General features: G+C 44.0%; 1 protein-coding gene, 1 long non-coding RNA gene and 2 other non-coding genes across 7 annotated transcripts in view; 2 read left to right on the forward strand and 2 right to left on the reverse strand.

The window, feature by feature from the left end:
• The first annotated feature begins 6,083 nt into the window (after positions 1 to 6,083).
• TRNAA-CGC (transfer RNA alanine (anticodon CGC)) lies at positions 6,084 to 6,155 on the forward strand. The gene has a single exon. It is a non-coding gene; the product is annotated as a tRNA-Ala (tRNA).
• Positions 6,156 to 6,393: 238 nt separating this feature from the next.
• Positions 6,394 to 6,464, reverse strand: TRNAG-GCC (transfer RNA glycine (anticodon GCC)). The gene has a single exon. It is a non-coding gene; the product is annotated as a tRNA-Gly (tRNA).
• Positions 6,465 to 8,992: 2,528 nt separating this feature from the next.
• LOC128144350 (uncharacterized) lies at positions 8,993 to 15,065 on the reverse strand. The gene is made up of 4 exons (XR_008236056.1): positions 14,197 to 15,065; positions 11,649 to 11,756; positions 9,337 to 9,463; positions 8,993 to 9,252 (listed from the first exon to the last, which is right to left on the reverse strand). It is a non-coding gene; the product is annotated as an uncharacterized LOC128144350 (long non-coding RNA).
• A 176-nt stretch (positions 15,066 to 15,241) lies between these two features.
• Positions 15,242 to 27,035, forward strand: part of GPD2 (glycerol-3-phosphate dehydrogenase 2) — a 75,371-nt gene continuing 63,577 nt past the window's right edge. For 3 of the 4 annotated variants that reach the window (XR_008235930.1, XM_052791963.1, XM_052791965.1), the window contains exon 1: positions 15,242 to 15,389. The gene's annotated coding sequence lies outside the window, so the exon portion shown is untranslated. Of the gene's footprint in view, positions 15,390 to 16,000; positions 16,172 to 27,035 lie in introns of all 4 variants that reach the window. The other variant, XM_052791964.1, reaches the window with a different exon arrangement.

The raw sequence follows: 27,035 nt of genomic DNA on the forward strand, positions 1-27,035 counted from the left end.
TCACAGCCGGCCCGGAGCGCAGGGGCCGGGGGGTCCTGGCCCCATCACCCACCCCTGCCGCGGCTGACAGAGTTTGGTGTTTGCAGTGCGCCGCGCTGATGGCGCCGACCCTCTTCGGAAGAGCCGAAAGTGGAATTTGGGTCTCCCACATCTCGGGTGCAGGAGGTAGCGGGCAGCTTTCCACCCGTGTGCAGAGTGGGTGTCTGGGGGCTCCGCGCGTAACTGCAGTGCCGAGGCAGCAGAGCAGCCCGACCCGGCGGTCATCCCAGCGCCCCAAAAGCTTGGGTCAAAGTGTCCAGCACTGCAAAGGCTCGAATCTTTTTTGCAGACACGTACTATGTGCCTAAGTCCTTTCTAAAGCCCTTTATTTAACTCACGCCTGACACTATGGGTCACTATGGGTCAGGATCTTGCTTTTTTCAAACATTACATGTTATTGCTACTTTATCTAATTTAAGGTCCAAACTGAAAAATACTCCTTGTTCACCAAATTCAAAGTCTTTTTGTGTGTGTGTGTTTTCTTTTCTGTTTTTCTGTGGGTTTTTTTCCGTTGCTACTTTCTGGTTCTGAGTAATCTCTTCTTTCTCAGTCTCAGCATCAACAGGATAGGAAGTTCAGAGTCCGATGAAGGAGTTACCACGACATATACTGGTTTGTCTTCCATGAGATGAACCTGGGACTCCATGTAGAATATCCTTTATAGGAATTTGTTCACCTGAGTAATAGCAATAAACTCCTGTCCTGAGGGTTTCTCAGTTATCCTTGTTCCTGACACCCATTGCCAGTGAGACTTTCACTTTGCTCGGTTTTTTATTAACAACAAATTCTTGTTGTCCTTCGGTGTATGATGCTTTTTCACAGTTATTTTTAGGTTCGTTTGCTGTCATGTGGCTGCCTGGCAGCAGAACCACAACATGATGTGATAGATGTATGTGTTCTAGATGCTTTTCTAAGACAGTGTTTATGTTCATCTACTTGCCCTAGTGCAGAGGAATAAAGCAGTTGTTCTGGTATTTTTCTATGATGAAAAAATACACAATAATTACTGAATTAATTATTGTTATAATTCAGTAATTATAATATTACTGAAATGAGATAAAATGTAAAGCTTCCAGTTCCCTATCAGCTCAAATGTAGCCTAGTAACAAAAATTAAACCTGATGGTATTTTTTGCAAGAGCTACTAGCAGTAGCCCTCATTTTGATTTTCTTTATGAGCCTGGGTAATGAAGTCCATTTTACCACATGGATCAGGAAAGTGGCAAAAGATGGTTTTACATGCGAATATTCATGGTTTCTGAGGGGAGAGCACGCTGAGTATAGTGGGGCTCTGATTTGCCCAGGCCACCCTTCTCCTGCTCCTAATCCACCTTGGTGTCAGCACCACGCCTGGCATGTGGGTTTGGGTGGAAAGCAAACTGTGGCCACTTAACTGCTAATGGCTCAAAATTAAGACCTGTGCAAGGGAAGGTCTGCGCACTGCCAAGGACAAACAACAGTTTCATGGTTCTTCAGCCACACTTGAGGCAGCTTGCCCCAGCTAGCAGGAGGAAAGAAGAGACCAAATGGATGTGGGACGGAAAACCCCTACTCAGTTTAACCGGTTTTGTCCATGCAGAAATCAAACCTTTCAGCGATACTAGAGTCAGCATTATACATAGAAGAAATTGTTGCCTGTTGTAATCTGCAACAATGAGCAATCGTTATTAAGTGCAAAAAAAGCACTTGTCAATACGAAGCCACATCTCCAGGCCCATTTGGTTGTACACATTTTTATCCTAAGATTAAGGGGCTACACACCTCATCCTGTAATCTCTCAAAATCATTTATTGCCAGAAGATTTACATCTTCCTTTTGTCCGACAAAACATTTATGTTTTGGATTCCAGATGTAACCTGAAGAACACCAAGAACAGAGAAGCAAGAGATTCCCCTGGAGAAAATAGAGCTCTGGAAACTGAAATGCTCTGTAGTAATTTGAAGTAAGAGTTATGCTTGATTTAAGATGATGAGTATGAGCCTTGTCTTCTTGTTGTGTAATTTCATGCAATCAGAAAATATCTTACTTAATATTTGTAATGATATTGTGGTTCAGACTGGGCTAATGAGCATGTCGTATGATACTTATCACCAGAGGGTGATGTGTTTCAGTTGGGGTATATATGTTTCCAAAACTTTTCCAGGAACAACAAAGAACATTTGTTCCAAGAGAGAGCTCATAATATCTCTTCCTTAAAAATATGACACTTAGTAAGCAAACTGGGGAAAAAAAAATTTCTTATGTATTATGTTTCTGCATGCTGGGGACAGACTGCAAATGTGGAATAAGGTTCAGAGAATAAGTCAATGCTTTAAGAAATAATAATAATAATTATAATAATGTACTTTTTCAGGGTTGGGGTAAAATATTTTGCAGAGTATTTTTATCAGGCATTCTCTGAACAAATTTAAAGTGTCCTGTTGAATGATCTGTCCTAATGAGACTGCTGTGTTTGTTTCCAAATCAGCTTCCACCTCGGCTTCACGGGTAGGTCTGTAAATTAAAGGCCTGTAAAGAAAGCAGGAGCATTCCACTGTCTGGACGGCTTTATAATCTGTGTAATCCTGTATAATTGTGCTAGACTCTGTCTTTCTGAGCTTTACAAAAAACCTCCTATTTGCCTCAAATCCTGAAATGTTAATTTTCATCTCTGATTAAGCTGAAGACCAATCGAGGCTCCTTTTATTAAGTCATGCAGACTCCTACCTGCTTCCTGAGGGCTAAATTTGGCTGAGAAAACCATTGTAATATTGTGTAATTAATTTGCCAGTCAAATAATTTCTGCAGGGCTGTAATTTACTTATCTGTCTGCAACCCTAATGAATCTCCCAGTTCAGTACTTTAATCCTGTTTTCTGCCTTTTTATCTCCTTTTTTAACTCTAACTTTCATAATTCTTTACTATGGGCTGATTTGTAACCTGTATTTTTGGGATGTTCTTATGATGTTCTCACCAGGAACAACAAAAACCAGCTAAACACTTAGACTTTGTAGTATGCCTTGCATGACTGGGAACTAATGAAAGACGTCCTTGCTTTATTCCTCCATTTCACCACATACAAAGGAGTTAATTCAATAAAAATCAAAGATGTAAAAATACAGGAGAAAAAACAATTTGTATTTGGAGGACTTAAGATTATAACTTCATTCAGATTCAGTCTAACATATGTGCAGAACTTCCTAAGGGTTATTCTGAGCACTATATTCTCTGATGAGTGGCAGTAGATAAAAACTATTTGGTAAATGCAACGTCGGCAATTTCTTTAGATGTTTAACTTTGCAAATCACAACTCTGTCCTCGTTTTTTTTCTAACACATTTATTATTTAAAAAGGTTTGGTAAGTGGCATAAGTAAGTAGTTAGGGTGTTGTTCATAATCTCTGAAATTTGCCACTTTACGGTTTTCCTGATCTCTGGCAGGAATGTTTTTTGCAGGAGGATAGGAATGCTAATAAAGTATAAATAATGTAAGAGATTCATGAATATCCTGCACTGACTCACTGGATACTTGCAAACAAATGGACGATACGATCATATGATAGAAGAAAAATAACTTTAGCTATTTATTTATAAGTGGCTGATGCCATTGCCACAGGCTCTAGCGCTTGGTCAAGACTTAGAACAGTGCACAGAGGGCTGCAGTCGCAAAAATGGAAGGAAGGCGGCACGTGCGGGGAGCAGAGACCTCGGGCAGGCCAGGCAGGTTTGCGGTTGCACAAGGCAATGAATGTGTACGGCTGAGCTGGATCAATGGAGTGAATACTCTTCATATGTTTGTTTCATACTGCTATGCTTTGCTTCTGTATTTTGTTGAATGAGAGTGTTTATTTTAAGAAGGAATTTTGAGCACAAACATTTAATCCTGGGAACAAGTGCAGTGATAGGAAACTGTATCAGAAAGAAATGCAGGAGTGCCTATGTGTCTCTTCAGAATTTCATTGTGATCATTCTTACGCAGTCCGTACATTGGGTAACTTTGAAACTGAACTCTTTTCAGGCTGGACTACAGAAATCCGTCAGCTTGGAGAAGAATTGCTGTGGAAAATATAGGGTGAATTTAAGCATGCATCTAACGAGAATCCATGGAAAATGCAAAAACTTGAGGAGATTCAGTGAAAACCCTGTCCCCAGGGACAAGGAAGGCCTCCCAGAAAGGCGTGTAAGGTTTGCGAGGTACCAGGAATGAGTTAATCCTACCAAGGAATGCGGAGGAGCTGCCAGATAACAGAATGACATTGTTTTTCCCTGATGTCAGCACAGAAACCCAAACACAAAGAGGTGAATGTAGTCCTCTGAGAGAGCTGTTGAGAAAGCTGAATGTGGAGCTTGTGCCGTGGCATCCAGCAGCATTAAAAACTGCTCGGCACAGGATGACAAAGTGTTTCCTGGAACCAGGGGCTGCCTCCAGACATCTGGGCAAGACGGGCGCTGTGGGCGACAGTTGAAGGATCATGAGATGTGCATGTGGCGGCGCTGGGAGCTGTATCGCTGCTATGGCAGCCACAGGGTTCCATTGCTGCCTCCTGAAGTTTTAAGAACGTGCAGTTCTGGTAGGCTCGGGTTTACCACCAAGTCGATTTATAGCCATCTATGGGTCATTTTGTTTTACTTTACAGCTCAGTGTAAGGCATCTTATTTTCTCCCGTAGCATCTACATGTTGAGTCTTGCCTGAATAATTCAATTTATTCTGTATTTGGTAGGTGGTGGTCCAGAGGATATTTAGATCTAGCTGCAATAGAAGCGTTGTTTCACTTTAATATAGGCAGCACATAAGCTCTTGTATTGGTTCCACAGGGATAGTAATTACATACTCGCTGATATGCTTTGGATCTGTAGCTGCTCTTCTCAGCAGCTTGAATGTGCTCTGCCTTGATCCACTGCCCAAATGGGAAGTTTCACAATTGCACTGACTGTCCATCAAGGCTGAGAAATCCATAAAGGCATAGTAATATCTGTATTATTCATTTTCTGCTATTCTGAAGTCTACAGAAAGGTAAACAAAAGGAGGAAAACCTGAAGAGAAGGTTTTAAATTGCTTTGTGTTTTTATTGCAGAGGTTGGTATTAACCTGCTCTGCACACTTTGCTCAGCCTTGTGAGGAGCCACTGCTATTCCGTGCTTTGTGTTAACGGACCCATCAAATAGTTCGTATGTTGTGTTAATTACAAAAATCAAATTCAATAACTCCTGGAAAGCTGCTTCTTAAAATCTGTTTTGGAGAAAGTCAAGCTGTTTTCCGACAGGGTAGAAAAACGTAAGCCGCTGAGGTTCTGGTGTCAAAATGGGGCACACTGGAGGGACCGCGCTCCATGCCGAAGGCTCCTCCTCGTCTCGGGCTCTGGGAAGGGGGCACGGCTGCTTGCGGCAGCTTCTCAGAAGCGCATAAATTAAACGCACTGTAGCATTATGTGCTAGAGTATGGATGCGTGTTGAGGGGAGAATAGCACTTATCATGGAGATGGTGCTTAGATTCTCAAAATAAACCTGAACAGAGAGTGCAACCAGGTAGTTCCCACTAAAGCTAAGGGAAGTTGCTGGTTTTGCTGGGAATATGCCACCAAAAGAACCTGGCTGGGCTGTTTTTCTTCTAGTATCGGGGCTCTAGACCCGCCAAGTCCGTATTGAGATAGGAAGAACACCCTCGAAGAGGTGCCTTTACGTCATGGCAAGTCATCTCTCACTTGACAGCCGAGGAGCTTAGATTTGTTGGGAATCCCTGAGGTTAAAGCAGATGTACCGAAGAAGACAGACGGGGCTTTAGGCGGGTCCTCAGGCTCTCCCCTCCTCACGGGCTGTGCGCTGCGGGACCCCCCGGCCCCGCCCGGGCGCTCCCGGGCGGCGTGCGGGGATCAGGCACCGGGGCCTCCGCGCCGAGATGCGGAGAGCGAGCGAGGGAAGGAGAAGGAGAGGCGGGAAAGCAGGCTGCGGGGAGGGCAAGGGCTCGCTGCTCCACCGGAGACGGGGCCGCTGCCGCCGCCGCCGCCGCCGCGGCTCCCGGTTGGGGCCCGCCCTCTGATAGCGGCCGGCAGGGGACGGCTGGCAGCCGGGGATGTAGCTCAGTGGTAGAGCGCGCGCTTCGCATGTGTGAGGTCCCGGGTTCAATCCCCGGCATCTCCAGCGGCTGCTTGTTTTGGGGTTTGGTTGGGTTTTTTTGTGATTTTTTTTTTTTTTTTTTTCCTTCAGCCAGCAGCGCGCCGGGCCGCCGGTACGACGTGGTTTCAGCCCCCAGGGAGCCGCTTCTTCCCGCTCGGGAACCCCGCGGGGAAAAGAAAAGGGCGCTGCGAGTGCTCCGGTCTTAAAAGGTGGTGGTTTTTCCGCCAAGAAGAAAAAAAAAACACAAAAAATAGGGAAACGCTGCATTGGCCGGGAATCGAACCCGGGCCTCCCGCGTGGCAGGCGAGAATTCTACCACTGAACCACCAATGCGCGGCCGGGCAAACTGCCGCCGGCCCCGGCCTCGAAGAGCTCACCGAAGGTAGTTCATTGCAAATGTTTTGTTTTCCTCCCTTTTTCAATTCCACCTTCACAGTCAGTACTTTTGAGCCGTTATTTCCAGGGGAAAAAAAACAGCTTTTAGAAAGTTAGCGACGTCTGTATACCTTTTTCCTCCAAAGGATTAAAAAACCCTGGAAAATTGTATAATAGACCCATCATCCTTTAAATTCAAAAGCTTTCAGACCAAGTCAGAAAAGGTGTATTTTTGTTCCTTTTCCCTGCTGGGGGGACCTTGCCAGAGGAGGCCACTGGTCAAGAGCTTAGAGGCTTACATGATCTACTAATAAAGGAATCATCATGGTACAATGTCCAAACTTATGTTTTTCTGTTTTGTCAATTGATGTAGCGCTATGGATCCTGACATTTCAGCACAATGTAACTTTGTATAGGGTTCAGATATCAATAGAACACCATTGCTTGCACTGTGATGTAATGATGCCATGTTCTAATATAAATTATGTACAGTCTTGACATTTAGTTTGTCTTGGACACGCTCCCAAGAATGGCCATGCATGAGCCAAAGAGTTCAAGGAAAAAGCAACATCAAGTGTTTCATGTCAAGAGAACATTAAGATGTACATATGAGAAGAACAGCTGTGCTTAAGAATGCACTCCAGACAGGATGAACACCTACCACCAACCACCTCATGAAAGGTAGTAAGCAGGTGTCTTCTTCAACGAACAGTAATTTGGCACTACAGATAATGTTCCAATTCTCTGTGTGAACGTATGTTAAGACCAAAATGTAAACTTCCCTATAGAGAGTCCTCTGCTTACCAGCCCTGCAGCTATTACCTAACTGTTCCCAATTGCACGTTGAGTTCATCAAGAGGGTGAATTTTTTCTGCATGCGTAAAGCAGAAGCTGAGCAAAACTCGTGTTCTCAGTGAATCTGGAAAGAAAGTCAAGGTCACGATTTGCTTGCCAGCCAGTGGATACCAGGTGACAGTATTTTCCAGTCACCCCTGGCCCAGAGGAACAATGCAAGCCAGTATCAATGCCATCACAGTTCTCTTTCCCCTAAGCTTAATTGCAACTTCTTAATTTCTACCGGCAGAAAGTAACATAGTAAATACTTCAAGTAATAACTAGTATTTAGGCTACTGCTTACAATTGCATCAGTCAGCCTTGAAAAACTGTATTCCCAGGCAAGCACAGGACCAGAAATCCCAAAGCAGTTAGGAAAAAAATATTCATACTGAGAAGACTCTAATTCACTACTTTAATATATCTGAAAGATAGCCAAGCTGAGGTAAATAGCAATAGTTGACCCACTAGTTTCCCCCCTTACTTTTATTCTCTCACCCCCTTTCATTTCTGGTGAGCTGAGACACTGCAAGGCAGGGGATGGCTGGCGGTGGACGGATCTGGCAACGTCTGTGCACAGCCATATGGGAACCAGCAGCGCTCCATAAGAGAGAAGAGTCCTTGGGCTGGCTCTCCTGGGCAGATCGGGGTGATTAACACAACAGGTTGCATTTCTGTGGAACTGCCACTCGTTAGAGTTTCATTTTACAGAGAGTTGCTGCAGTAACAAACTTTGCACTATTAGCAAGCCCCTCTCATTCCCGGTGTAGAAATGAAATCTGTTCCTGCACTTGTAGTTAATAATTTGGAGAGCCATTTCCCATGTCCATTAGACCACGTTTTGCATCTGCTCAGAACATCTGTGGGTGTTGGCTGATGCACTACAGAGGACTCTGTGAATCAGGAGGAGTTTGGCAACTCACACGCCTCACTGGAGCTCAAATGTTGCTCTAGAACATGATCCAGAAACCCTTTTTCAAGCTGCATGACACAGGCTCATACTTGGCTTCCCTTTAGAAATGACTGTATGTAGGAGAGTGCTGAATGAAGGAGAGGATCGAGACCTATCATATTAGAAAATGGTGGTCCAGAGTCACAGAACTGGTGAGAATTTCATAGGATTGGTTCAGCTGATTAAGAATCTGCATCCTGCTCCAGTGAGGCGAGGAGTCCTTAGGAGTTCATTGTCTTAATCATCACAACGGTTGGGAGGACACTCCCTGCAACAGCTCAGTGCAGAAGGATATGTTCTGTGTAAGAGTAGCAGAACAGTACAGGAACATTCAGCGAAATTACTGTCCTAAACAAAATTTAAGCACAAATACTTGATAAAAATAAATGTCTCTAGCTGTCATCCATAAAACACACATAATTTTAGAAGTCCAGTAGATGGCTTGAATGGCATCAAGAATCCACCTTCATATAACAAGGTTATAACATCTAGGGGACTACTTTTAGTTTGATTGCTTAAAATGTACCTTTGTACGTATCTATCCAATATCTGATGAATGGGTGAGGGGGGTTATCTTGTCAGGGACTTGGGACATCATCCCCTTTGGTTCAGCTCAAAAGTCTTTCAGGCAGCTAAGGAGATGCCATAGACCTTCACCAGAAACAAGGAAGGCAAAACTTGTTACAGGAAGAAGGAAAAGGATTTTCTTAGGCCTTTTTATCCCCCAGAAGGGGACAAATACATTTTTTTCCATTCTGGGTCGCCTTTAAGGGGACTCTGTTCTTGACGCTTCTGGCTAAGGCTTGACACAGTGTCTTCCTACGGGGCTCTGCTGCTGCAGAGCAGAACCAAGGAGCTCCAGGCGCTGTTGCCGACTCGACTCTGCCATGTACCTCTGAGGAGGATGCAGTAGCTCGGGGGCACTTGTAGCCTCAAACATCCCAAGTTCAGCCAATGCAGCTGCAATAGGGACAAGGTAGGGGCTGATAGATAGGCAGTGGTAAACCAGCTCAAATCAAGCTTAAAACTGCAGATGTGGATTACCTGGGGCAGGGTAAGTGGATATCATTCACTCCCTCCTCCCCAGCTGGTATGGCCACATGTTCCTGTGTCCGCCGATACAACTGCGGCTGTGCAGCCACCTGCTTTAACACTGGCGTTGCATCAGTCCCTGCATTGGTATGTACAAAAAAGAAAGTGTGATGCTACAAATGTACCTTTACCATTTGCTCTGATTCACCTCTTCATGTGGAGCTGTATTAGGTCTTGTTAGAAATAATGCCTAAGGAGTAATTCAGACCGGCCTGAAATATAACATACCTTTTTGTAAGCACCAACTGCCTGATCACCTGTTTCTCATGTTTAACTAACACATACCTAATACTTAATATTACCAGGGAAGTCCAGTCAAGGCTTCTTACTGGCCCCCAAAACAGTGAAGGATAACTGGCAGGCCTTTCAAAATGGCTTCTAAAAGCCTCTTCAGTAAAAGCTTCCAAAGCATGCTCTTGTCTCTGTTTCCAGAGTGCAGAAAATTTGTACCATCCCTGGCGAGTCCTCCGCTGAGTGGAGTACACGCACATCAACTTGATTTTAACAGGTCACGGAATAAGCTGGGCATTTAAAAATATCCACCTACCCAAAAGGACAAATGAATACATATTGTGGAGCCTTCAGCAAAGATTGTTGAAACAAAACAAACAAAACAATCGTGGTAATCTTTTAGGTAAGACTTATAATGTAGAACAACTTGTCAGTGCAGGTTAAAGTTTTAAGGCCTAGCAATTTTGACAGCGTCCCTTTGAGCACAGTGAGAGCACAGGGATGAGCAGGACAGCAAAAGGTCACTTGGTCACACATATCTGCTGCCTCTTTTAAGTTTATCTCAAGACCCACTAGGCACGTCCCAATTAATTATTTAAATCTGCAGGGAAAAATATTTCTGTAGATGAAAAGGTATAATCTTAAATTCTGGGGAAGCTACAGGATGGCTGGCATGGTCAAAAGTAGTGCTAAGAGGAAGCTGGGGCGTGACATCCGATCCACAGGCTTTGGACATGGAGGGAAGTCATTTACATCCAGTAATGTAGATTTGTTTCAGATATCAGTGAAGTGGAAACTTACGGATTTTCCTATATCCCTTTGTTTTCAACTGAACAGTTCTGGATTACAAAAGGTCACCAAACCCAAATTGACAATGATATATCTGGTTATTTAAAATAACTTTTCCCAACACGACTATTGATGATGTAGCTAGCGATCTGCATAAGTTCCTTATAAACCTGTGGACACCCCAAAAATGTTTGTCCCAGACTATTCAGATGGTCACAAACGAAAGCCATCAGGCAAGCAATGCTAGTGAAATGGACACTGGAAGAGAACAAGAGAGTCAAATCCTGTATTTCTTCACTATGTACTGGAATGTTAGGCTAGGGCTTTCAAAGTGATTGTATATGTCTTTGAACAGGTTTTCTTAGATTTTTCCCTAATCAATCAAATGGAGAAAATATCTGGATAAAAAGCAGATGTGTATAATCACTGGGGCTGATTTTGGTCTGTCGTTGTCTGAGAGAAAAAAATAATACAGCTCAAATTCCAAAAAGCCTTTTCCATTTCATTTTCTGAATGTAATCTCTCTCTCTCTGGCACATGTAAAGAGAAAACAAATTTAGAAGATTTTTTTTCATATTTCCTGCCACAACAAAAATCTTTAAACAACAGAAAATAAATACACTTAGATAGTCCAAGCACTCTTGCTTTCTAAAATATACTGTCTTTCTTTTCTCCCTCTCTACCAATAAAATGCATCGTCTCTATGAGACCTAGCTCAGCTGTTTGCCACAGAGAAATGCGGATACTCCACATTGCTGCTTTCCATTGCCTAGCTCTCCCATAGTTAAGCTGCCTGTGCTACCATTGCAGGGAAAGGCCAATTATTGTGTTTGTTCTGCAACAAATAATGTGACCTGTGACCTTATTCTTTTAAAACTGCAATTTTGCATTTGTTTCTGTGACTCGGCCCTGATGTGTTATCTTTGTATAACAGCAAACAATAAGACATAATTATGAGGATAACACATTACTTTAGTTTTAATAGAAAAATGAGCCACTTTCTCTTTTCAGACACACACACGCACACACACGAGTGGATGTTTTTATCTGTTGCAGTGTAGGGGGAAAATGTCTAAACACTAGCAATACAGACTGGTTCAGTTGGTAAACTGAGTATCTGATATGAAGCAATACAGTTGTATTTCCGAGTGATACCTGATACCAGCAGCCAGAGATGGGAACAATTTTAAATGTTTAATCATAGCCATGACTAAGTACTTTTATTTTCCAATGGGAGGACCTACCACGGATCCTGCTTGAAAAAATCTCGGTAGAGATATTCTGCTTCTGCTTCTGTCACTTCAACTCTTCTGCGATTATTATTACCCCTTGCTCCTCATAAAGACATTTTCCTGGAGACAGATTAGGAGAAAACATATTTGTGAACGTATGAACAGATTTTCTTCTTATGATACATAACTTTGGCATGCAGTCAGGAAATGATGATAATCTTTTCCTCCATCTTCCCTTGCTAATGAAGAGAAACTGCCTCTGGGGTTAAGGACAAAAGGTGAACTCTCCGTGAACACAATTTACACCTGCTGAGCACATGATTTCGGGCATCTAAAATTCTTGTCTTGGCAGGTGTCCCAGGGACCAAGCCACATGCACGGAGACTTAGGAGGTAATATTTTCATCTAGACATTAAATAAAAAACAGACTCAAGAGGGATGAATTTCGTGATACTTTAAGGCATCTAATTTTTTTGTTTAACCTTGTAAAAATCTTTCACTATTCAAACTTATGAAGACCAATCTTTACCAACCAGTAACTAAGATAAAAACACAGTTGAAAAGTAACTAAGATAAAGGGACAGCTGCAGTTGAAAAGAAACCTAATCAAGGGAGGAAAGAACAGCTCATCCCTCGTTTGTTGGTAGCTGTACTGCGAATGTGTGGAGAACCTCTCTGGAAAGGGAGATTGCTAGGTAAATGTGATTCTTATAAAAGTTTTCACTCATTCTTGGATTTCCCTTTTATGAGAAGAGTAGTACGGTGCTCTCATTTTCTACCCTCTTTAAGACTTTGCTGGTTTGGAATAGTTCATGAAACACAGAAGTGCTGGGGTGCAGAACATGTTTGCTTGGAAACTGGACGTAGACACATTTTACCCTCAGACACTGCCTTGTTTTGAATCAATCAAAAATTATCATAAATTGATACTGACAACAGTGCCACATGTGGGTAGGCAACAACCTTGAGGTGTGGGTGGGAGGACAGGATATTTTCCCAGTTCTAACAAATTTATGATGATGTTTTGAATATTTGTTAGAGACAGACGAAATGGCAACATTTAATGCCATGTTTGTACACATACATAGGGTAGGTATTCACATTTACAACTTGTGTGTGTTGGATCATGCTGAAAGTATTCACCACAAATTGCATTTAAATCCTTTTTTTCCCTAGCCCAATTATTATTCTTCCTTTCTCACACTCGCCAAAAAAGCCCCCCAAACCATAGCCCCAAAAAGCAATGAATCCACTTCTGTGGTGTTTTCCTTTCATTTTCCATTCTTTCTGTTCAGCTGAGGTATTCCCATGGATTCTAAGCCTGAATATCTATGGAATGTACTAATTCCAGCTGCCACCTGAGATCTTATTTCCTTTTAAGAGCACTACCATGTCTCCTAATGTGTCTGGGATAAAAACTGCTTCCAGCATTGGTGGCCTGAATATCACTTACTTTGCAAAACTTCTGAAATCCAACCCTTGCAGTTGTTTACCGACTTTAAATGCCACCTGGAGAGTTGATAGCCATACATTATTATTGCAGCTTCCAATTTAGCTCATCTGGTTATATCTGACCCAAGAGGGAAGGATTAGGTTCCTACAGCCTCCTCAGATGGGACCTGTTGCTGACGTTTAGCTGGCTGATGGGGGACTGGAGCGTGCCTGAAGGACACTGTGGGAGGGAGATGTGCCCCATCCTTCATGGCAGCAGCAGGTTGTTTTTCTGTGCCTGATAGAAAACATGTCTCATGCTGCCTGTAAAGCATGTTGACTAAGCAGTGAGCACGGAAGAACAGCAATAAAAACAGTTTCTGGGAGACAGCCAAGAAGCACGGTTAGAGACACAGCTGATCCCTGTATGCCTGGAAAGCAGGGAACCACAGCCAGTACAGTGCATGGGCTGTGTAGGGCTCCTGCATGTGTGACACCGACTGCATCAGGCAACTGATGCAGGCAGTGTATGAGCAAAGACAGACTTGTGATGGGCTTATGGGTATAAATAGTCACAAGATCAGCTCGTGTTTTGGTCCAGCATGGAAAAGGAGATCCCAAACACTTGTGGAACCACAACTGCAGTGGACTAAAAATGTAAATTTGCAGGGAAAAGCACAGCCAAAAGTTCAGCAGTGAGTTTTGGAGGGGGAGGAAGATCCTGGCTTATTACTAATGTGTGTCTGGCTTTCTCATTGCAAAAGAAGCAACAGGCAGGAATCTCCAGATGATTCCCTAAAAAAAACATAGCTGTGTTTGTCAGACGTGTCCCTAGGAGCCTGGAGCGTGGGAACCAGGATAAGAAATAAAGAGGAGCATTAGAGGCCATAACTCTTAGCAGCAGCTCTTCCAAGTCTTGTCACTTGGTATCACAGAACAGAAAGCAGTAAGAAGAAGGAGGATACACAAAATGTCTCAAGGTATCGCCCAGTCAGCCACTCGCTTGTAAGCCTTACACAGCAAGTGCCTAGGGAAGTTCAAGATTGGAAACCTGCTATTTTGGAGAGGTAAAGAATTGGAAAGTTTTCAATTCAGAAATAGAGAAATAGAGAAAAATAAGCCTGCATACCCTGCACTGCAAAACTGAAGTCCCAGCACTTGTGCTGCAAGTTTCTTCTCCGTGACAGCATGAGTGTCACCCTGTGGTGGGCTCCATTAGCTGGGGGGCCCCAGAGGAGTAGTCGTGCAGCCTGCCTGCAGGTGGAAAGTCTGGCTTCTATGAAGACCTGGATTAACTGCTAAATTGTGCTTCTGCCAAGTCTGGTAGAAATCGGGAGCTCAGCGGGGTTTCCCGAGACGTTTCAGTTGAAGTGAGAGAGCTGGCAGATTTATCCAGCCATTGAGACGTCGTTTCTCAACCAGCTTCATGCCATACTGGAGCCACTGGAGAGGACAACTGAAAGAGAGATGTGAATTTCTATACAGCCATTATGCACCGCGTTATTTTTTTCCAAGGTGGGTCCTCAGAGACTTAGCATTGTTCTGGTCTAGGATTTCCTCTGTGAATCATCCAGGTTATGAATTTTATGGCTCTACTACAGATTGAGAGACGTGGCTCTCCGCTGCACTGCCCTTTAACCCGCTAGGCGAGCAGGGAAGGACCTGGCAGCAGGTAAACGGGCATTAACACAGCTACATTAATATATATTCAGATAACGTAACGGATCCGTCCCCCGTTTCTTTGTAAAGAAGGCACCTCTCTGTGACCCGAAAGCGAACCGCCGCCAGAACTCCTCGGAAACGAGGACGACAAATTCAAACAAACACCAGTTCCCGGTTCAAAGGCGCGGGCAAACAACCCCGAGACAACCGGCAGCGTCGGTGTCCGAAGGAGCCCGCGCTGGCCCCGCCGGAGGAGGGGGCGGGATGGCCCGCGGCCCCCCTAACTCTAGACCGGGGCGAGGAGGGCCCGCCGCTCTCCTCAGCGCCCGGAGCGGGAAGGCGGGAACAGGCCCCTCGGCGGCGGGGCCTAGTGCGCGCGCCCCTTCCTGAGGAGAAGCGGCGGCCTGCCGCTAGGCCCGGCCGCGGCCTGCCGGCGGGGTGAGGCGGAGGGCCGGGGCGGGGAGGCGCCGCCGGTGGTTAAGGCGGAGCGGGGAGGCGGAGGGGGGGGTGTTGGCTGGCTGGCGAAGCCGCTGGAGGCGAAGCGAGGCGTGCCGCGGCCGGAGGAGGCGGGCAGGGAGCTGGCTGCTCCCCCCCTTGCTTCTCCTCCCGCCGGCCGGCGAGCAGCGAGGAGAGGGACGCGGGCTGGCCCGGGCTCCTGGAGTAAGCGGCTTTCGGGTTTTATTTTTTTTGGAGGGGTGGGGGGGGGGGGAGTGGGGAGGGGTTAATAGCGGAGGGAAGCTGGGGTGCTGTGGGTGCTGGCTGGGAGAGCCGGCAGCGTGCTCCCCTCAGAGAGGGGGAGTCGGTGTGTGCTCTGGGCTGGAGGCGCCTGCGGTAAACCTCGGGTTAAGCCCTGAAGTTGCCTTTGTTATCAGTCGGTAGCAAATGCATCGTGGCTGACCGTCTCTCTTCTCCAGATCTTACTTTTGCGAAGTACGGTAGGACCTTATGCTACCAAGGGCTCCTAGCCCCTTTCCACCCCCCCCCACCCCCCCCCCCCCCGCGTTTTATTTAAGCTTTGGGATCGAAAGAATGACCAGAAAATCGAGCGTGTGGCTGTTTTATGGAAGTAGTATAAAGTCCTTGGCAGCTGTCCCGTTTGTCTGCGTGTTGTCACCCTGCTCAGGGGCTGAGCGCCCCGAGAACGTCCTCATAAATGGAGATACCGCCCTGCTGTCTCGCTGTTTATGGATAGCTGTTTGCACCTGTGTAGGTATCTATATATAACAAATAGGGGGGTTTGCTGAACTCTTTAACTAGATTTTCTTTCTCAGGCAGAGCTGGTAGAATATAGTGTCTCCTATTATTAAAAAAATGTGAATTCTGAGCAAAAAATAGCCTAGCTGTAGTTACACTGAACTTTGGAAAATGGAAACAGTTACTTCTCACTTGCACTGAACATATTCATGGGACCACTTCTGGGTGAGAGCGTATCAGTGTAACAAGTAAGTCCTAAACTTTTTTGAGTTCTCTTCTAACCAGTTGCTTCACTAAATGTTTGTAAGCCCATTACTACAGGCAAAGATATAAATGTATGTGTGTGTAGACCTTGAGTTTAAAACAGCCAGATTTATTACCTGCTGAACTTACTCTACTGTAAACTGGTAGTAAAGGTGGATTGAGAGTGAGCTCCTTTCCACCCGCTGCTAGGAAGCGGGGGCTCTCCCTTCTCCGCTCTGAAGTAGTTGCACTTTTCTTCTCTGCCCCGCTCCTTACAACCCTTCCTAGTATCTCTTTATTGCCCTAAGAGGCCCTTGCGTCAGAGAGCCATGCCAGCTGCAGCTGCGCTGGGCTTTCTCGAGGGGCAAAGGCATCGAACATGCGGTGGCAGGAGTACCTCTCTAGCCTTGCTGGGCGCAGTTGGTTTCCAGCTACCTGCAGGACAGCGGCAGGCAAGGACTGCTCTCTTGAAGGCTTGGAGTGCTGCGGCAATCTGTTACCACTACAGACCCTTGCATTTGTCTTCTAGTGGTTCTTGGGTTGTGGCTAGACTTCTCTGTATGTCTTATTTTCATTTTGTTTGCAGTCTGCTTCCATACTGAGCTCTCTTTGAACCATTCTGTAATGGGGTTTCCACCCAGAAGGTTTCCCTGCATGAGAGGCTTGCTCAAGTGTAATTACAGTGATGTTGGCCTGAAGGCTCTGAAGTCCCTTTGTAAGACAATCTTCTGACCATGGATAAGAAGCAAGCTTGGAGACTCAGCTGTTAGGAGCGTGGTGTATTTTTAATTGACGTTTCTTTTCCTCACTTATTTGTAGGTATGGTTCCTCAGAAATGTTCAGTGATGAGCAGTGACTGATGATTAGCTAGTAAAGACTCAGTCTGGTATTTCGAGATCTTTAAGGGTTGATAGCTAAGGCAAAATCCGGTATTGGCTCTTCTGTAGCAGCAATAAGCAGAATATTATTAAATTTAATGTTAGACATTTACCTATTTTATTTAGTCTAACTTCGGATGAAAGTTTTGAGTAGGCGCACACATGCATGAAAAATCATACACACGCTTTATATCTAATTTGTAGTGTTACTTTGGTTGTATACATACGGATAGACACTTTGTTTTGCTTAGTTATGTGTGTGCACATGTATGCATGCACAGGAGCATAGCAGTAATAACTTTGTGAGCTGGGCCCTTATTATATAATGTAATATTTTCTCTAGAGATCCATTTCTACCTGGTAATCTGTCACTAACAGAAATTTGGAAAGCTGGATGGATGTGGTAGGTTCAAAGGCCGTTAGCGCAAACCAGTTTTCCAAATGAAAGCTCCTACGGGTTCCATTCTGCTTCCTACTTTGTCTTCACACAAGTCTCTGCAAGCTTTAGCAAATATTTAAAAGAAATGTGCTTTTTCCACAGTTAGTTTGCAATTGTTACTTTCTACTTTCACATGTAAATTTCTCGATGGTTTCAAAACAAGGGTTTGCATTTGCAAGTAGCTCTGTGAAGCAACAGCTTACTCTTATCATAGTGCTTGTTTACACGCTGGCAAACAGGATTTAAAGAATTACTTTACCTTTTCTAAAATATATGGGCCTATGCTGCACTCAATTTAAACCGGAGGTCTGATAGTCTAGTTCTATAAATCAGTTAATCTCCTGTATATTGCTTGGCTTTCCAGTTGTAGTCTGAGCCTGCATTTTTCTGGGGATTAGCTTTATCATTGTGGGTGTGCCCCTGCAGTTGATGTGAACTCACCGATGTGAGCAGGACCGCAGAGTTGTGCCTCCAGGAGGCTGCGGATAGCTGGACACATGCCTGTCCCCTTCCTTATTGGGTGCTCTCGAGAGGGTGGGAGGCCACTGAAAAGCTGAGTGCTGGGTAAAAAGGGAAATGAACACAAAATAAAAATTAGAGCCTGGAAAAAAAGTTCTGAAGCAGATCAGACAAAAGTGGGAAAATCACCCTTTAAAGAAGGAAGGCCTTCTGTGCTTCAGCTGCTTCATTGGTATTTGTGGGTCCAGACTGGAGCTGCCTGGGAGTAAACAATGTAGAACACAGAGACCATGGAGGCTGCGACCTCAGCAACAGCTGTTTTGCTTTAGGGGTCCACTGCAGCTGTGCCACAGCTCTTGCTAATGTAGATGTAGACCATTTCTTCCAAAAAGCACTACTTTAGAAAACAATTTTTATTAAATAATGAACAAACCATTTGTGATCAAAACTCTTCTACAGTATCACAGTATTGCTTTTAGAAACATTTTGTATCCTTGAATAACTTTCTTCGAGCCAGGTTCCCAAGTGAAGGTGTAGCTCTGTCTCAAAGGGGTTTCCAAATGCCAGATGAACTCACCCTGAGTTATATTCTGATAATGCTGATGGAGCCCAGATTGTTGTTTCTCTGCTGGCTGGCTACAGAGTCTTGGACTGTGCCTTTTTTTTTTTCTTTTTTTTTTTGCTTAGCGAAGTGTTTTTCAAACGAAGTGTTGATTCTCATTTCAAAATGGTATTGAATGCATGCCCCTCCTCTGGGATTAGATTTGCATGTACTATCAGGTCTCAATCTTTATTCCAGTATATAAAACTAGGCTACTTCCTTGACACACCTAAGTAATCACCTAATTTGTAGTTATTTTTTGAGCAGGTACCTGTTTGTATATGCAGGTCTATGTCCAGTCTTGTAATAAGCAAAACACCTTATTTTCTAATCCTTTCTCCTTTAGTGTTTGATTAGGGGCGGGGGGAAGAAAACTGTGGATATAGTTCAGTATTAGGATCAAGCTGAATGGGTAGACTGTCTAATCAAATATCTGCATTAAATATGAGGGGAATGAAGAATACCAGAAGAAAAGGGTGAACAGCTATAAATTAACTGTATCTAACAGGAACACTTCTTTCTAATTACAGTAATTGGTTTATAGTATTTGCAAGTTTGTATTATGCGTGTGGGGGGTTTTATGGCTGATATTAAGCCCCACTAATATAGAAAGTAAGGATGACTATTTGAACTATTTAAGCTAAAGGCAATGTTGGCACAAGAACAAAAAGGTATGGAAATCACCCTGCATACATTTAGTCAGTAATCAGGCTGGAGACTAGGTTTCCCACTCCTTGGATGGCAGATTTTGAAGTAATCTTTCAGTAGGACAGGAGGGAATTTAAATACTTTTATCATAAAACTTGGTAAACATATTATGATGTTTGTGTGGTGGGAAAGCTCAAAATACTTGTGACCTCAGTGTTTCATTGTATTCCTGTTAGTTCTTAGGTACTGCGCTTGGGATTACAGCCATCGCTGTCTGTAAGTATTGCCTCATTCTCAGAAACATACTGCTTTCTCTGGCAAGATTATTACTATCTGAAATCCCAAGAAGAATTTACAAATCAGACTTTTCCCCTCATCATCTGTAAGACATTTTTTTTGTAGGAGGGCAGTGAAACAGAAGAAAAAGAAATGGTTAGGTTAAAAATACCAACAGGGGAAACAGAAGCCAAAAAAGTTTGTTCCTTGTAGGATACAGCTTAAAGCAGCTGGGATATCATCTAATGCTGGGTGGGAAAATCTTGGTACCCAAGTACAGAAAGCAAATGAAGTAGTTTGAAGCAGTGGGGACCAAGAGAAGGAATGAGGATAGTATGTCTATTTTGTGCTTTGTTTTTTCTTTATTTTTGTGCATGACAAGCACTGCAATTACTTTTGGGCATGATAGCCGACCTAGTTGCCTGTACGAGTGTGGGAAGGATTTTCCCCATATGGTAAACTGCTGCTTTGCTTCCACTTATTAGTGCAGGGTGGCCTGCGGGGTTTTCGGGTTTTAAGTTCTGTGTACAGGAACTTACAAATTTGTGGTGTGGTCTGTGGCTGAAAGGGACTCGTAACCCTGTAAGCTGTCTAGATATTGTGGGTTATGTTTCTGTGCTTGGTTGGTGAGGTAGTTCTTGGATAATTACTTTAATTAAAGTGCCATAACTTGTGTTTAAGAACCTGAAGTAACCATCGGAGGCTTTAGGAGAGGATCTGGAGGATGGACTTCACCATGATGTGTCAGCCACGTTTTGTACCCACTGGGACTCTTTCTTGGTGTGTGGCTTCATTATAGATATGGCTTACAGTAATTACATGTAGACATCACGAGTGCATGAGTCAGTGGCCCAGACTTCTGCTGGTGAGGTAGATAACAAGCTTTGGTTGCCCTTCAAAGCATGCTGCTTTGTTCTCTTGTTTGCTGTTGTTGCTGGTTAGGTAACAAGTAGCGCAGGGCAGCCCAGGAGATTAGACCCATATCAACTGAGGAGAGAGATGCTTGATGACTGTTAGGAGTGCTGCAGGGGAAGCATCTTCAATTTTGGTTGGTTTAAGCTTTAATCACTTGCTTTTAAGATGCTTATGGTCTGACATCCTATGTAACATAGTGTTAACCACTTCAGTCTTTTAAAAAGCAAACAAGAGAGAGCTGGTAGATGATCTTGTTACAGGGGGTGCTAATAGGATTATTTTCTGATTACATCCCCTTCTTGTTATTTGGCCACTTCCTGCATTGACACACCCTGCAAACTGCCAGTAACACGCTCTCAGAATAGTACAGCTTTAAATGCTTAAGTTACCCACAGTAGGAAACCTAATTGTCCCTTGTCTTACTGCTGTTCTGTGCGCTGTCACAGTGGCCACCTTTTAAGTAGTCCTGCAAGAAGGATCAAAAGCTGAATTAGAGGCAGCTGAGGATAGCGACTTCAGCTGTTTAGAGAAGCAGAGGCGGTTCAAGACTCTCAACTCAGCCTGGAGGGACATTGGTCTGGGGCTGTCATCATCCAAAACTTAGCTGAGAAGCTTTTGGAAGGAATGAGAAAGATTGAATTAGACAATGCTACTGTGCCAATGGCAAGTTATGCAACCTGTAGTGGTGATGATTATAAGTTTTCTATTTTTAAGTCTTCCATTGAGTGACTCACTTTATTAGATGTGTTCGTTTAAAATGGAATGTGAAGCACCCAGATTCCATGGTAATGGCCTCATAAAGCACACAGATATACAACATAACAGATTGGATTTCTTCTCTTAATTTAACAGGTTTTGCGTCTCATACACTATGTCTGATGGCAGCATACAGGGCGTCACACACTCCTATTGCTAAGCTCTACAGTTTGTATCCATCTGTCTCTTCACTTTTGCTAAAGTAGTCATCTTTCTTTGATCTCTTAACTCGCGATTCTGCGTCTGAATTTTCCACCATTCACCTTCTCTCCCTCTTCCCTTATTCCTCTTGTTCTTTCCTCCAACTTTGGCTGTGCGCTGCTTAGATCTAGCCTGATATCTTAGTAATTAGAAAGTCCTTGAGTACAGAAATGCCGGCAATTGCAGCACTTCCTTTTCAGTCACCTGGCCTCCTTGGCTGGGAGTGGGTTACACAACTCAGAATAAGATCCAGCCAACAGTCTTGCAGCTACCTGGGCCGGGCATTACGGGAAATAAGGAAGGCAAGTCACTCCTAGGATTTTTATTGGCCTAATGAGAACTGCAGGGTGCAGATGCTTGTTATGTGGGGCATGCTATTCAGAAGCATCTACTGAAGACGGGTGTTGAAATCACTTCTTTAAAAAACAGGATGTAAGTTGCGCTTTGTATGCTTTTTGGTTTTTAAATGTGGGGCTGAAAGTGAAGCAGAACCCTGTGTTTAAGAAGTGTATTAACTGATGAAGCAGAGCCCTTGCCTGCGATGCAGGAGGTCCAGGGTCTGTTAGCTTGTGAGGTTCACCCAGGGACCCTGCTGCGGCAGGGTTGCCGGTCACCAGCCTGGGCTCTGGAGTAGGAGCTGCCTATGGAAGTGACTATTGCATGCTTCTTTATATCAAAGTAAGTGTGACTCTGAATTGCTGGTTAAGAAATGCACTGCAGGAGGGAGCGGTTCCTACTGTGACGACAGTCTGTATTAACTTTTTTAACTTTCAGAAACTGAAAGCATGAACTTGTCCTGATAAATCTTTTGTGTAGCTTCCACTTCATGTAGACTAGCTCTTTTTTAACTTTTGGAAACTGAAAGCATGAACTTGTCCTGATAAATCTTTTGTGTAGCTTCCATTTCATGTAGACTAGCTCTTTTTTTTTTTTTTTTTTTTTAACTTTCCCCCCTCCTTTGTGTTTCCTGTCAAGTTTACAGCCTATTTCTTCTTGTCAGGAATCCTTTAATAGCTAGAAGTTTGAGCTAATGTCCCTGTGAATCTTTACCAATACTCAGCTGGTTCGCTGAGAAGTGTTCCCTGTGGGTTATTTAACTCTTTGGAGAGATCATGCTGTATGCAATACCCGCTCCTTGCGGCATGCCACTGGCTCCTCCCATGCTGGTCAAGGGCTCCTTGCTGCTGCTGGAGCTTGTTCTAGAGCCTGTCGGGGACTTCAGCCCACCCTCGAATCGAGGGCATGGGTCCAAAGGGTGCCATTTATGACCTGTATCGAAACCAAGGGTAAGGCTTAACATGCAGATTTACACTGTCAGATGGCACTTACAGCATTAAAGCACTGTATACTGTTTGAGCCATTTTTAAATGTGACTCAAAATATTTGTGTTATGGAAAGATGACTTATTTCTGACTGCATTGCTTCTCATGCTGTTTGCTATTAAAATTTTCATTAAAATAAAATTCAGTTTCCATCACAAGCTATTGATCTCAGCTTGGAAGAGAGTCAAGTTTTATTACCTACTTGCAAAAGATGAGGGGTTTTTAAGCATAGGCTATTCTCTGTGTACATAGCACTCTGTGTACAACCATTGTCTTAACTATGTGGACTGCATTCTTTCCCCTTTCATGTTCTGTGCTCTGGTTTATCCTGCTTGGTGCTGGCAGCAGCGTTTAGCAGCCGTTCTGGGACAGAACTTGAGGAAAAAACCCACAGGTGTATGTTCAGAGAGCCTCTAATTTCTCTTTGGTTGCGTGTACACTGGGGCAGTGTTTAAGCTGTCCTCCTGCCTAGCAGAGACCTTGTTGCGTGCCGTTTCTCACGTGCAATGTAGTTCCTTTTGGAAAGAAGCTGGAGCATTTGGGCAGGGAGGAGATGAAATCAATATGCCCGAGTAGAGCCCCACTGAAGAGTCTGGGGCAGAGACTCGGCATGGCTCACTGCAGCCTGGCACGTATATAGTGTGTCTTTGCCGGCTGTTTGTCTGGGGCTCTGCCTGTCTGCGGTACCTGCTAATGCCCCGAGCTCAATTCAGCATAATCCAAATACATCTGCTCATACCTTGCAAATAGGGGCTCATGGGTTCCTAGGATGAAATTGAGATGTTCTAGGTGTAAAAGCACTGTCTGTAGGTTTGAATGCCTGTCTAGCTTTGCGTTGGAGTGGCTTATGTTGAGCCGTATTTTCCTTTCTGTCCCTGAATAAGCTTCTTTTACTGACGGTGAGCAAGATTTATGTGGCAATTTGAGCAGCTGGTCTCCTGGGAGTGTTCCTTTCCCTGGAGAATTGCATATAATCTGGCTATCAGCTCTGAGTAGAGCTAATGACACATGTACCCGGCTGTCAGGCAGGCAGAGGGTAGCCCCTTACCGACAGCTGATGCTAGAAATCCCTCCTCTATAGAGGGCACCGAGCCTGCCGGTTTCTTTGTTATGTATGTTATCTTGCATAATGAAAGTGGCAAAATTGTTCTCTGTGGCACATCTAATTTCACCTTACTGCAGTTAGGACAGCTGTATCCACAGTGAGACTGGTGTAAGGTCCCACTGCAGGAGTGATCCTGAACCCCATTCCCTATGTGCCTGTACCTTCATGCCCACTGTGGTAGTGCCCGGAGCTCAGGCTTGGTGTCAGCTGAGTTGCTGTAAACAGGTTGTGTTAGTAGAAAGGCTTGTCACAGCTCTCTGCATGTTGTTATATGTGCAGTGAAAAAACTGTGCTCATTTGTGGGAAGAAGCTATGGGGCAGTTGGGTCAAGTTGTAACAGTATGTGGGCAACCACATTTGTATTCTAAGGATATTAAAATGGGACAACAGAGGTGAGTGCCACTCGGCTGTCCAGTCTGATTCTCCTTCAAGGTTAACTGCCTTTGCTGCTTTTGAAGCAGCTTCTGTACTGCTGTGGTTTCCAGCCTGGTATATAGGTACACTCAGGTTTCTCTTTTTTACTTTTCCCCCTCTTCCCGCCCTTGTTATCAGTACACGTTTGTGTCTGGCTTCATGTGAGGAAACCAGCTCTGGGAGGTGGTGGAAGCGGACAGGCAAGCAGCGGCTATTGCAGCTCCCCAGATTGGACTGCCTGTGGTTGAGTGTCAGCAATTCCAGGTGCTGGTGGAGCTCTGCAGAGTTCTGCATGTGTTGCATTGCTTGCACTGGGTTCTATAGGGTAAAAAGTTTCACCGGTAGAAATTTGAAGGTGGAAAAGGTTAGTATGCCAAAAGACTGTGGTAAATAGACACCATTCTAAAGATTTTGTACCTCATCCAAAATTTTCAAGAAACCAATTTTGAGTTGAACTTCCATTTGATTTTGATAATAATTTAATTTCTGAAGAGAGACTGTCCTTTATTTATGCATATGAAGGAATATCTATTGCATGCAACGGGCAGTGGAGTTTGTTGGGTTCCTAGTAGAGATTTTGTATAGGAAACTGTTAAGTAAAAGCTGTTTGCTTGCCTCCATAGTATTGTTAGAGCTGGTGACAGATACTTCAAAGCTTTCTGGATCAAAGTAAGCATTGTGGGGGCATGGGGGCTTTTGTTGTTTTTGCCATTTGTTTGTTTAAACAAATTCTCTGATCTGGAAGAACTAGTGTTTATCCTAGCTAATGAACGAGAACCTGCGGCATCCATAACAAAATGTTGCCTGTCAGCACTTGTGAGTACAGCAGTCGGGTACAGGGGTAATGAAAGGTATGTTAGCATGGCCGGTTGCTGATACTGATGGGAAGTATGGAGGAGATGGCACAGGGAGCTCCTTCAACTGAAGCAGCTGAAAGCAGAGACCTTGGGTCTGTGCCTGCTATTTGCAGAGGCCTATTGGGAGATGGAAACGGAGGAGTTGTAGCTCTCTGAACATGAAGAGCCGTCGTAATACTAGTGAGTATCTTATTTCCCAGCACTGGCCCAGTACAGCTTTTATTTAGTACATGAGCATATTCTGTTTGAGTTTTTTTTTAACAAAAAAGTTATCAGAAGAATAGATATTTCAAACTACTGAAAAATAGCATAAGGCTATCTATGTAACTCAGAATTGTGGTGAGTGTTCAGTTTATTTCTCCTGATTACTTTCATAAGTTTGTGCAGGATTGTTGTACAAACAACTTAAAAAAATTTACTACACAACTCTGGGGGAATTTGTGCTTTTTTTCTTCATATATGCAATGATACTTCTAGTGTGATTCACAATGAGATAAACTTTAGATTTAGATTGATGCAGTAAGGATTTTTTAACCCATAGCTAAAGATGTAAAGGTCAAATAGCTACAGTATTTCTTCAGTTTTAAAAACTTGGGGTTTGTTGGTTTGGGTTGGGTTTTTTTTTTTTTTAGAAGTATTGATAAAATGCTTGTTAAAAAGGTGCAGTAGAACATGCAGTCCTAAGATCATTATTTCCTTGTTTTAAAAGCAAAAATGAATGACTTCCAAAGCTGTCTGGGAAACAGCATTTTTAAAGTAAATTGGTGTAGGCAATGATCACTGAGACTTTTAGTCAGTGGTTTGTATACCTTGTGCTGCTCTAATTCAGTCCTACTCAATGAAAATGTAACGGTTTAACTCTGGTAGGTACGCACCTGGTCTTCAAAATAAAGTCTCAGAAAAGGTTTAAGGAGGCCAGGGGACAAGAAGCAAGGATTAGTGTCGGCCGTGCTTTCAGTTACCCTGGTTCTGCAGTCTGCCCCTCTGCAGGCTTAGTTTGACCTTGGGTGGAGGGTGCCTTGCTGTGCAGTGGAGGGTGCAGGTGCTCAGCACTTGGCTAGGAGCCTGTTGGACTGTGCTTGCCATCTAACACCAGCTGCTGAGCTATGGCTCTCAATTAGTTTGTTCATAGTTAAAGAACTTTTGAAGAGTTTAGCTGAACAGGGATAAGTAGGGATTTGTGCTTCAGCCATCACCCTTTCTTACAGAATTTGGTGAAACACTGAAAGGATACACTTCCATTTGTTTTCTTGAAAGCCAGTATCTCTGCAGACGTGTAAGCCGGCTTGTTGGAAGATGCTAATTTGTTCTTTTTAAAATCCCTTGGATTCTAGACCATATTGTGTTCCCGGAACAGGCATTTGTGAGGGTTTCATACTCTTACTTGAAGTGACTCCTTTGCTGATGCGTAAGGTGTGTGAAACTACTTCAAGACTGCCACCAGTTTGCAGTCTGAAAGACAAGTTATTATTCTAGCAACTCAAAGAAACCTTATGGTAGAAGTGTGTAGTACACAGAGTGCTTGGATGATGTGTATGTATTCACCATCACCATATGCTTCGTGTGGCTATAGACGGTATGTGAACTGATGTTGATTGTCTTAGTTCTTTATTTTGTAGGAGATGATGAGCGTGGTGATGGCAGTGCAAGTCTTCCAGCTGCTGTTTTAATTCTTGTGCAGTACTGAATTTCATATTGTGTTACGACTTCATGAGTATCCGTAGGCGTTTTCAGGTGTGTAGAAGTGATATTACAAAAGGTTATCTGAACAGATTTAAGGTGGTAGGGTTTAGCTGATGGTTAGGTTTTACTTTTTAATTGGGGGGGAGAGAGATAAGCGTACAGGATAGGGTCTGATTCTGAGGCACTCTGCTCCTTTGATAGGACGTTTCTCAGATTGCTCAAATCGCATCGTGCGAGACTTGTGCCAGACCGACAGGAGAGGGTCTCTGCAGGCGACAGGCCTGCGTCCCGGCGTGCGTGGCTGTCCCACGAGCT

The sequence above is a fragment of the Harpia harpyja genome, chromosome 7, assembly GCF_026419915.1.
Source record: "Harpia harpyja isolate bHarHar1 chromosome 7, bHarHar1 primary haplotype, whole genome shotgun sequence".
NCBI lineage: Eukaryota > Metazoa > Chordata > Aves > Accipitriformes > Accipitridae > Harpia > Harpia harpyja.